Below are 13,232 nucleotides of genomic sequence, written 5' to 3' on the forward strand. Positions count from 1 at the left end.
GGGACTTTAAAATATTTTTAAGATTGATCAATATTTTTTCAGGAATACAGGTAGCTGGGAGGTGAGGGAAACTGGGCAGATTTTGTTTAACAACGTTTCTAATTTGACGGTAGTGAAAGAAATTTGTTGCTGGAAAGTTACATTTGGAGTGTAATTATTCATAGGATGGGAAGACATTGTCTATGTACAGATCTCTAAGTGATTTAATTCTGAATGTGTCCAGACATTAAAAACTGCGTACATTTGAGAGGGTGAACAAGGTGGTTCTCGTGCCACAAATAAAAGCTTCTCTATCTTACAATACTTCCTACATTGGTTCCATATTCTGAGTGAGTGAAGCAAAATTGGGTTGTTAGTGTATTGGTGATGACTTGTACTTATTGGGGTACAAAGCAAAGAATATAGAAGTACTGCAGGATTTTATTTCTATTGCTGACCAAGCCTGTGTCTGTTCATCTTTTTGTTTCAATTTCCAGGTTTTTATAGCTTGTATATTCGCTGCCCAGTAATAAAATTGAAAGTTAGGTAGAGCAAGGCCACCTTCTGCCTTAGGTCTTTGTAGGTTGGCCTTTTGGATATGTGGATGTTTTGAATTCCAAATAAAAGAGGTTATGGTTGAATCTAATGTCTTAAAAAAATTATTTATTGATCTGCGGTCGGCTGGCGCCCTGCCCAGGGTATGTTTCCTGCCTTCTGCCCTGTGTTGGCTGGGATTGGCTCCAGCAGACCCCCGTGACCCTGTGGTTAGGATGTAATGGGTTGGATAATGGATGGATGGATGATTTATTGATGTATATTGAAATGTTTTAAAATAGAAAAAGCTTAGGAAGGATATTTATCTTGACAATGTTAATTCTTCCTGCTAAAGTGAGATGAAGGGTAGACTATCTATGCAAGTCTTGCTTAATTTTTTTCACAGCAAAAGTTTCTTGATAAAGACTTTTATGTTTATTTGTGATGTTTATCCCTAGGTATTTAAACTGATTTGTGATGATAAAAAGGAAGGTGCCTAATTTAATATTGTGTGCTTGAGAATTCACTAGAAAGAGCACACTTTTGTTCAAAATAATTCTGAGACCAGTAATCTTTTTAAATTCTGTTAGTGCCGTTAGGACTGCAGGCACAGTATTTTGTGGATCGGATACTTACAGTAGCATATTATCTGCATATAGAGATATTTTCTGTTCTAGTCCTTCTCTGATAATCCCCTTATTCTCATAAGCATTTCGACAGTGAGCTCAATAGCGATTGCAAAAAGCAGTGGTGATAAGGGACATCTTTGTCTAGTACCACGTTCTAGTTTGAAGTAGTCTGAATTAATGTTGTTAATACAAACTGAAGCTTCTGGAGTGGTATACAGTAGTGTGATCCATGCACAAATGTTCAGGCCAAACCCAAATTTCTTTAATATGGTGAAAGGTAGTTCCATTCAACCAAATCAAATACTTTTTCTGCATCCAACGATAATAATATCTCTGGGGTGTTAGACTTTGTGGGTGAATATATTACACTATACAGGTGTCGAAGATTGAAAGCTAAGTGTCTGCCTTTAATAAATCCAGTTTGGTCTTGTGATATTACCGAAGGAAGCACTGTCTCAATCCTTCCAGCTAGGACTTTGGAGAGTATCTTAACATCATTATTCAAAAATGAGATTGGTCTGTATGATGCACATTGTAATAAGTCCTTATTTTGCTTAGGAAAGATGGTAATTAATGCTTGACGAAAAGTTTGAGGTAGAATATTATTGATTCTAGCTTCTGTAAATGTTACTAACAAAAGGGCAGCTAGCTTAATTGAGAATTATGTTATAAAATTCAGCAGGAAAGCCATCTGAGCCTGCTGCTTTCTCACTCTGATGTGAGTTTATAGTATCTAGTAATTCTGATAGTGCCAGAGGTTTATCCAATTCCTATACACTGAAAGTATCTAGTTGAGGTATCTGTACTGCATCCAGAAATTCATTAGGTTATGTCTTGTCTTCTTTGAACTCAGTAGAATATAAGGACTTATATTAGTCTCTAAATGCGTGCATTTTATGGTCAATGATTTTGTCTCCGTCTGTGTTGGTAGTTGCTGGGATTACATTGAGAACTTCCTGTTTGTGGATTTGTTGAGCTAAAATCTTAGCTTTCACTCTCTATTTCATAGTAATGATGTCTTGATTTAAAACTGAGTTGTACTGTTTCTTTAGTTATCAAGAGGTTGAGTTCTGGATGCAGAGCCTGTCTTTTTCTATGAAGTGCTTCATTTGGACACCTGGCATGTTCTTGATATATTCTGGTAATTTCACTCATTAGCTATGATACCTTCTTTAATTTCCAATTTATTTTTGTGGGTAAGATATGAGATAATCTGTCCTCTTAAGAAAGTTTCCCAGAGTATTCCTGCAAAAACATCCGTCTCTAAAAAAAATTGATTTGCCTGAATATAAATTCTGTAAAGTTCTATGACATGAGTATGTGGGGCATAATGATTTTAGCTCCATGATCAAAGGGGCATGGTCAGAGATAACAATAGGGTCATACTTACAAGATTTTATCATAGGCAAGAAATCATTATCTATAAGAAAATAATCAATTCTTGAGTAGCAGTGATGCACTGGTGAGTAGCAGGAATATGCTCTTCAGTTTGGGTTTAGAAATCTCCAGGGGTCTGATAAGTTGTGATCAGTTACAAACTGTAATTGTTTATGCAGTGTTAGATGTTATCGCCCCTGCGGCAGGAGACCTATCTGGGTCTGGATTTAAAACAATTAAAGTCCCCAGCCATTATAATTTTATGAGTGTTTACTTTGGGAATGGATGCAAATACGTTTTGTATGAAGTCCATATCATCCACATTGGGTGTGTAGATATTTATCAAAATCACTTTACAGTTAAATAAATTACCCATGATGATCACATATCACTCTTCAGGATCAGATACTACATCTGTTATTACAAATTAAGTTGTTCTATGAAGAAGAATTTCCACACCTTTTTTTCTTTGTAAAGCTGGAATGGAATATTTGGCCAGTCTAGTCTCTGTGCATCTGAAACTGATCCTTGCTTAATAAGTGGGTCTACTGTAAAAATATTATTTTAGCATTTAGACCTGTTAGGTGAGAGAATACTTTCTTTCTGTTTGATTTGTGATTCAGCCCTTTAATATTCTAGCTCACAAAGTTAACTGTTTGGTCATGAAGATATTGCTTCTGAACTTTTGTTGTCATTTTATAGTCTAAACTTAAGATAGGATAGCTTTGAACTTAATTTCCAGTTTTCCCAGGAGTTATTGCCATGAAGCCTAATGTTATGTTGGCACTTATAATTATAAGGATTAAAAGGATAGATTAGAAATAGCTTGCTCTCTTTCTCTCCACACCCCAGTTCCCCAGGCCCCCCATTTTGCCTCTCACATGAGGCTAGGCCACACTTCACAAAGTCCCAGTCCTCTGACATACCTAGAGACAGAGCACGTCCAAAAAAAAACAAGCCCCCCAGCAGAGGTGTATAAGGATTAAAACAGAGAAGCAATGTTAAGGTTTTATTTGTTGCTGTTTTCTTAGCCATTCATCACTTAATAAAGAGGTACAATTGACAAAGGAACCACCAACTGTCCAGCTAACCTGCTTTCATTTAAACCTGTGAATATGCTTCCTGAAGTGTCTGTGTTAATACTATACAATGTAAATGAGAGAGAAGGAAAAGACCAAGACATTCAAATGTATTCCGGAACACAATACCTATGGATAGTGTTCTCAAAAACTGAACAATCTACAATATGATAAAGTTTTGTCTTGGAAGAATGAAAGCACTAACTAGCCAAAGAATTAAATATCAAGTTTCACTATCTGCTAGTATAGAATATATTATAGATGTATAGATGTATTCTTAAGATTGGTAATCTCTATGTATTAGAAAAGTATTATAAGCACATGAGTAAAGTAGGCACTATATTTTATTAAGTATTAAGATGTAAGAGTTAGGATTGAAAAGACTTATGCCTACATTTTTTATTATTCTGTATAAGCTAGAAACCAACAATAGTTCATTAAGCCAAAGGTTAGACGTACAGGAGAGCTGGAGAAAGATAGGCCCCTCGCTTAGACAGGGAATGTGAACTCTTTGGCTGTAAATAATGGTAGCAAGTGCAGAGCTAGTGGGGAGTAAGGATATGCCTTGTCAAACAGAAATGATGGCCAAAGAGAGGTTTGACGCCCCCTTAGCTAAGAAATGTTAGTAGAATTAATTAGATGCAAGACTAGAGTAATGAAATGATATAAGTCAGATGAGGATGAATAATGGCTTGTATGATAAGAATTGTAATAAATGTAAAAGATGCCTATGGCTCAGGGCTCAAATCATCTTAATTGAGTTTAAATGTGCTCTATACAATAAAGCCTGATTCTGCTGTGACCCGACATTTGCGCGATAGACATATGAGCGCCGACAAAATAGCGCCGATTAAAACACGGCGTCAAAATCGCGAAAGTTTCATTAAATATGAATATATGAATTACTAGTTTAAAGCATATACAATAATGTTTATTTTAGAAGTCATTATTATGAGACGCGGCATGCCATCAGCACGGCACGCAGATAGTCCTTAAGATCACGCCCTGCATACGTAAGAAGAACTGCAGCAAGACGTCTTGATAGTTGAGCATATTTAGACTTGCTGGCTGCCCTGACTGCTGGTAATTCCGCTTTGTATACGATACGTTATGCCAACCCTCGACTGAGTTATTTGTTCGCGGCATGCCATCAGCAGTTATAACAGCTATAACCTAGCACATAATGTGTACATAATGCGCACGTACGCGTCCCACTCTCTTGGCCTCTCTTGTGATTTTGTCGGCGCGCATTTGTCGAAAACCAGTTAGCGGGTTTTTCGGCGCTCATTTGTCTGTCACGGTTTTGTCGGGGCGCATATGCCTGTCGCGCTTTTGTCGGTGAACCTATTCTGCTGTCTGTCTTGGGTCTCCGAGTGTCTTCATTGGGGCTAAGGGTGCCTGCACTAGTCTGGTTCAACATTAGCTCTGGCTTCTAATTATGAAACTGAAATGATTACCTGCACCAACTACAGGCCATCTGGACTAGACATTGCTGACATATCTAGAAAGATCCAAACCCAGATAGGACACCAGTATATTGTAAAGGACATTTAGATGCACATCCATACTTACTCAGTTTAGAGATAATAATCAACCTAATATAGGGGAGCATGGCTTCACAGTGGCTAGCACTGCTGCCTTACCACTCCAGGGGTCCTTCTTAGATTATAACTTTGGATTCTGTCTGTGTGGTGGTCAAACTTTATTACTGTTTTTGGGTGGGTTTACTGCCAGTGTTGTACAAATGTGCACACACAGGTTTGGTTAAGTGTGTGTGTGTGTGTGTACGAGTGTACCCACTGATGATCCTAAAGATACAACGTAAAGGAGCTCTTGCAGCATGCAGGGCCTGGTCTGGGCCAGGAGGACTGAAAGAATGACAGATAAGCTCAAAGTGATAACAGAAAGTGAGCATTTTGAAGAGTTAAATATGTAGGAGTGAGAAGTGATACGTATATCATAAACTTCTGATGTTTTGGTGACATCCATAACTTTAAGACAGCAAAAGAGACAGCGGACATGTGGCAGTTTACTGCTACATAAAAGTGACTGCTCATTTCATTACAATATTAATAACTGAAGTCACACATGTGCAAGTTGTATGAAAGTTTCTGGTCCCACAGAAGACATCTGCTTTGGAAAGGCAATGTCTCCTTATTTTGTTTGAGCTGCTCACCATCAGAGTTTTTTTTTTTTTTTCATAAAATGTCACAGTCCTGGCACAACACACTACAAGAAGATTCTGCTCTTCACCAGGTCACATTTTGTACTGCCAAATTTTAGACTGTCAGCGGGGTCCACCTGGGAAAGCAATTGGTTGCCCAGAGACACATACAAAGACAGAATTCAGGATGCTTGCCAAGAAGTTCTCACTATATACTCTCTGAGCAGACATTTGCAAAGCTGACCTGGTGGAAAATGAAACAGGCAGGAATGGAAGGTGAAATTATTATCATGAGGGTCTGTAATTACAAAGAAAGACTTCTATGTTATTAAATTTGGAGTAGTTAGAGAAGTTTGGGGGTAGTGCATTAATACAGTGGCCAGCCTTACAGAGGATTTTTTACAGGGTTACATTAGTCCACTATGAATAATTGAGGGTTTGAATCTTATTTAGGCTTGGTTTCTGATTTACACCCAGTTTTTATTGGGATAGATACAGGCTGGCAGTGACCCCTGTGGCCTGAAGGGGATGCTCCAGCTCCCCAACACCTGACAAAGGCAGACACAGTCACAAGCAGCAGTACCCAAGGGTTTTATCTGGGAAACTCTTGTCTGTAACAGTTTCCCACAGCAAAGCCAAAAGTACACCAATAAAACAGCACAGAATAATTTGTCTTCTCTGCTTCTCTCTCTGTTAATCTATGCCTCCACTCCAGAAGTATTGAGACAGATTATTTATAATCTGTTGCGTAAGAACTTTTCCACGTTCAAATCGCGATGTATAAAACCTACACTTGACGTAAAGCCACGCACTTTTCCACGGTACCTCATGCCTTGTCGTACGCAAGTTCTCCGCTCGGTTTTGCAAACTGGCGGCACCCAGCGTCAAAGCAATGGTACTGTTCTTATGTGATTACTCATTATTTTCATGACACGGCTTTATAAATACACAGAAACTAACCGCATATTGTTTATTAGTGTAATGCATCTGATTGTAATTAACTCGTAACAATATAATGGTCCAGGGAACAGCCATAGTATTCCAAATACCATAACTGCTTTAGCGTTGTTACTCTCACTTCTTCTTCTTCTTCTTTCAGCTCCTCCCGTTAGGAGTTGCCACAGCGGATCATATTTTTCCATATTACTCTCACTGCACGACTCGGAGTATTTATATCACTGTATCTGAGTGTGAATCACAGCAGCAGCTGATCGGAAAGAGAATTATCGGTATACAGCTTTAAGGACACACTGTCTCAGCCACTGCAAAATGTTTTAAAGCCTTTCCTGTACGGACCTCGGTTCAGAAACAGTTTAATCCCAAGAACTTTAAATGCACTCAATCAATTGCTCCTTGTAGAACGGTTTGTACTTATAAGTACAATCACCCCACTGTAAACTTGCACTACAGTTATAATATCTCACAACCTGAGCCACTTTATAAAGCGTATTTACATATGATGACAATATCATTTTAAGGTGAAATGCAGCAAAATATGTTTGTTAAATTATACACATAAAACTTTAACTTCATTTAAATAATCTATATTCTTCTCTGGGAGTGTCGTGAAGGATAGAATAATTAAACATGTTCTACGAAGATATTTCAATGTTCTTTAAACGTTTTGAAGAATCGGCGCTAAGCTTACAGATGGCTTAACGTCTATTACAGAGCTGATTGTATGGCGATCGGTTACTTGGGGAAAGAAAAGCAAGGACTCTTGGGCGCACGCCAATATATATTGAATATAAAACAGAAAGAGAAAATAACAACACAGCTAAAAACGCATGCGACAAATTTCACAAAAGATAAATGCTTGTCATGAGCACGTTGCTCATGAAACACATGTTTAATAATGTGCTTTAGCTCCTATCATCATGAAAATGATATCACGTATACATCTCAGTATTTTAGTTATTCAGAGAGCTGTAATATCACAAATGTAATGGACTCTGTGTCCAGTTGGAGGAAGAGAGCCAGTTTAAGAAGCAAGTAGTGATTCACACACATAGATCACATACGATTAGAAGATCAAATACAAAACAAAGCATTTAACGTGCTACTTTAATTACGATGTAATTTTGAGAAACTGGTTAATTAAATGATTTTAAGATGAAGTTTATAATGTTCTACTAAATGACAAAATAAACTACGTGATTAAAGTGGAAAATTCGAGATTAAAGTTGACATTTCGTGCTTTTTCCCCACCGTGTGCCTTTTTTCTCTGTACCCTAATAAGCTTTCATATGACACTCAGACAGGGGGCTTACAACTCAGCTTTCCACGGCGACTTTGATATGTGACTTCTTTTTATTTCCGGCACTGTGCGATTTTGTGGATGTGAGCTTTCATGTTTCTCCAACACGCTATATCACTCGATCAACTTCATTTTGTTGATTATACCACGGTTTATTTGAACAAATAGTATGTTTTTCCTTTGCCTCCACTTGGTATTCGCTGAAATTCTTATATTTTCCCCATGCTTTTCCCATTGTCTTTTCACAGAAGGCTGCGCTTAAGGGCGAGTTATATTGATTTGCATATTCAAATAGGCGTAATTCTGGGAGGATTTGGGCGTTACATAATGCGCGTGCACGAGCGTTAGTTTTCACGCTGATCGGGATTTATGTAACGGAAGGACGTGGAAGTTGGAGTACGCACAGATTCCTGCATCTGGATTTTTCTGTGCGTAAGCACATTTCGGCTTTTGTGCTTACGCCATGTTATAGTGCGAGTTCTACGCACGGCGTTATACATGAGGCCCCTGGTTTCTCAGAGGCCAATAATCCAGTTTCTTACCCTGTATAAGAGTTTAGAAATCAGGTTTCTGGGAACCACTGGGTTACTGAGGTGCATATAAATTCACCTAGCTTCATTTATCAGCAATTGCTGCTTCATGAGCCCGAAACCAGACTAGGTAACATCAACGGTAGCAGATGTTATACTAATAAAATGAATATGGAGCCCCATTTCTGGGATGAGCACATGGTCTGAGAAGTGACCAGGAGCCTCATGCATAATGCTGTGCGTAGAATTCGCACTATAACATGACTTAAGCACAAAAGCGGAAATGTACTTACACACAAAAAAATACAGATGCATAAATCTGTGCGTTCACCAACTTCCACAATCTTCATGAATCCCGGTCAGAGTGGAAATTAACGCAAATGCACGTGCCTGCTGTCCTGCCCCCGCCTCCTCCCAGAATTATGCCTCTTTGAATATGTAAATCAATATAAATAGCCCTTAAGCTCAGTGTTCTGTGAAAAGACAATGGCAAAATCACTAGGAAAAATAGAACAATTTCAGCGAATACAAAGTGGAGGCAAGGAAAAATATACAATTTGTTTGTTTAAACAATGGTATAAACAAGAAAAGGAAGTTGATCAAGTGACATAGTGTGTCGGAGAAACTTGAAAGCTCAAGTTCACAAAGTCGCAAAGTGCCTGAAATAAAGAAAGAAGTTGTCAGTTATCAAATTTGCCGAGTCGCAGCCCACTGTCTGAGTTTCATATGAAAGCTTATTAGGGTACAGAGAAAAAAAAAATAGGCACACAGTGGGAAAAAAGCACAAAATGTCAAATTTAATCTCGAAATTTCCACTTTAATCACGTAGTTTATTTTGTCATTAAAGTAGAATATCATAAACTTCATCTTAAAATCTTTACTAGTTTCTCAAATCCCATCGTAACTAAAGTAGCACGTTAAATGCTTTGTTTTGTATTTGACCTTCTATGTGCTCTATGTGTGTGAATCACTACGTGCTTCCATGCTTTGTCTTTTTCCGACAGGATACAGAATCCATTACATTCATAATATTACAGCTCTCTAAATAAATAAAATACTGAGATGTATACTTGATATAATTTTCATGATGATAGGAGTTAAAGCATGTTATTAAACATGTGAAAACGGTGGCACAGTGATTATGTAGCAGTACTATCTCTTTCAAACGTACTAACCCCCAATTCCTGTCCTTCCTTTTCTTTCTCCAAGTAACCAATCGCCACATAATCAGCTCTGTAATACACATTAAGCCATCTGTAAGCTTATAACGCAGATTCTTCAAAACTTTTAAGGACCACTGAAATATCTTTGTAGTACATGTTTAATTATTCTATCCTTCACGCCAGTCCCAGTGAAGCATACAGTGCGAGGCAGGAACAATCCGTAAATGGAGCACCAGATCCTTGCTAGCGTAGCGACACCGTGTCCTTTAATTATTAACTATACAGATTATTTAAATGAAGTTAAAGTTTTATCTGTATAATATAATAAACATATTTTGCTACATTTCATCTTAAAAATGATATCATCATCATAAGTAGTTATAGGTGTGGACATACTGTCAAAATCGCAATTAGAGCTGTCAATCAAAATGATTAATGACCTTTAAACCCCACCCCTATGACGTCATACCGGAAGTCCCACCCCAATGACGCAAGACCGGAAGTCCCTCCCCATCACCCCCTGATGACGTCATGTCGGAATTCCCCGGCCCTTCCACGTGACCAGACCCCTCCCCGCTGGCGCCTGATTGGTTAAACAAACTGTTAAGGGCCGTTTGATGGATGTCTGTCCCCTCCTTGAAACCCGCCCCTGCACCTGATTGGTTAAACAAACTGTCAAGGGTCGTTTGATGGATGTCTGCCCCCTGCTTGAACCTGCTTCCACCCCACACCCACCTGCATGCCCAAAAAACTGTCAAGGGCAGTTTGATGGATGTCTACCCCCTCCTTGAACTCCCCACCGGCCCCCACCCCTCTCCTGAAAAACAAGCCTGGGCAGGTTACAGCCTTTACCTCAACAAGCACAGACATGCCGAGGGCATGTCCTGACAAGATCAGACATGCCCAAGGTCGTCCCTGGACCAGTCCGGCCACGTTCCCGTCCGTACCCTGTCGGCCTGAAGGGACTGCCTCGACACCCAGTGAGGCAGCACCTGACGGTCGGACTCCCCACACTTCCCAGTCCTCTCTCCGGAGGACGTGTGCTCCCTGCTGAAAGCCCTTCTTTAAGTGAGGTATAAAAAAGCGATGCATCTTCTTCGGTTCTATCTATGATTTTAAGATGAACACGAAATAAAAAATATCTATCTCATCTTGGCTTTATGACTTGCAGCTCCAGGCTTTTTTCCCCATCTCACAGACAGAATCTGCAGTAAAAACAACCTTAGCGGTGATTCAAGCTTCCCATCTCACAGAAAGAAATCAAAGAAGCCCCACGCTTTTAGCCGACCCCCTGCGAGCAGGCCCTGCTCTCTCTCTACACACAGAAAGTAAAGGCAGGTATGGGAGGACTCTGTGAGTTTGCTTGCAAACAACTGAGGCCGCCCGCTTCGAGCACCAATCCCCATAGCTTCTCACTTCAGCTGTGCAATTCACAAGCTGACAAGTGATGTAATCTCCCACCCCCAAACTGCCCCCACACCGCTGAGGAATTCTTTGAGGTCCTTTGAAGCACCCGGAGGTTATTTTTCATCTCTTTTAAGGGAGTTTAGGATCACCCTTTTCAGAGAGCCATCTCCACTCCAATTATTTTAGACCGATTTCTCAACTATCAACTTGCTGTCTGCAAGTTCCCTTCCTCCGACCCCAGCCTGTTCGTGAGCGCCCAGAACGCCTGTACTTCACTTTTCAAGGTGATGCATGAGATAACTAGTTTGAATTAAGCCTTGTAAAAATCACACAGACGTATGCCACAGTTCCCTTTTAAATCATGTTTGAGATGTATAAAAAGTCTAGCCTGGGATGATACCAAAAATGTTCACATATATACAGAGCTTAACTTTAGGGTTTATTTTCCGGAAACTCTATAAAATCAGACAAAAAAGCAAAACACTAATTTCCTTAATTATATTGTCCTCCAGGCTGAGTAATGAACTGCGTCCTGTACATGTCGAGATGCCAGCCCATGTCTGTCATCCCTTACACTATACAGTATAACATGTTTGGTTACTCATTTTGTAAGTATAATATAATGAAGTTATTTTTAAAAGTAACACCTCACCGCTCCAGAGAGACAGATTCCACGTGTGTTTTTGGATTTGGTGTGGTCAGTGGTTTTTTTAATTTTTTGCTTAGGTCATTTCTATCACCTAATGTGCTGGTTTAACTAGAGGCCTTTAAAACACCCTTTGGCAAGCCACGAATACGTCGGTCATTTTTTTAACTGTTTCCAAGGCACATAGCCCCCCAGCATCTATATGAACTTCTTAGAAAAATTATTTCTTTTATCTTTGTATAGGATTAAATGAAATATAACTATTCTTCATGCAGACTATTCATGATTATTATAGGCGCTAAACGAGTATGTTTTTAAAAAACAGATGGCTGAATCCTTAATATTTCCAAGTTGATTCTCAAGTTGATTCTGTTGTGTGAGTGCGTGCATATAATTTAAGATGCAGCATTTTTTTCTATCTACGTGTACGATGATTAATGTACAAATTCATAGGACTGAAGCAAACAATAGTAGTTTTTCATACCGAAACGGGTAATCCAATCAAGTAGTTTTTGTCTCGGCGTCTGAAAATTCAAACAGGGGCCTCTCCTCTGAGAATATTCAGGAGTGGCTTTAAAGCGCAGGCCGGTGGTGCATTAACTCTGACATAATAAAAGTATTCTGAACTACTTGCAGAAAGGATCCACTTGTGAAATGCCTACTCTTTCGAAACGGCCTCTCTCTGTATGGAGCTGCCTGTTTTTAAAAGGCTGAGATAACGAAACATTTTTGCTTTATAAACTCTCATTTGAACAACCGTTTAGAGACGGACTCCAGGAGCTTACTGTAACAGTGTTTTCATTCATTTTGCTAAATGTAATTATTTTAAGACAGAATAGTAACCCAAAATCTGGATGATTTTAGACGTGTAAGTAATATAATGAAGTTATTTTTAAAAGTAACCCCACACCGCACAAGAAGAGATTGACGTGTGTTTTAGGATTTGCTGTGGTCAGTGATGATTTTTAATTTTTTGCTTAGCTCATTTCTATCACCTAGGAGCCTTTTGACAAAGGAAAACTCTGTAAATACACTTGTGCATTTAAACAGAGATTTATAAGAAAGCACAGGAGGTTATAGTGAAGTGTGCTGGTTTAACTAGAGGCAGGGGATGTAAGAAGCGCTTTTCTGCACATGTTCATCAAACTAAAATCATGTTTTTAAAATCAGCAGCTTTAGCTCATGCTAGTGACCTCATAAATAGGAGCCAGCAGCTTAGCACGTTTGTATAGCTCACAAAATAGCAGAGCTAATTACTCTTTCTGCTTAAACTAATGATCAAATATTCGGTAATTCTTAATGAAACACTAAAGCGTTAGTGAACAAAAATACATGTTCAGTAGCCAAGTAAAATGACCGGTTGCTTTAACATGAAAATAACACATCTTTAGAAAATAAAGCATCTAAAAGCATCTTTGTAAAGGTCCAATTTTAAAACATCATAAGAAAAATCCTTGTTTCCAAAAG

The sequence above is a fragment of the Polypterus senegalus genome, chromosome 12 (genome assembly GCF_016835505.1).
Source record: "Polypterus senegalus isolate Bchr_013 chromosome 12, ASM1683550v1, whole genome shotgun sequence".
Taxonomy (NCBI): domain Eukaryota; kingdom Metazoa; phylum Chordata; class Cladistia; order Polypteriformes; family Polypteridae; genus Polypterus; species Polypterus senegalus.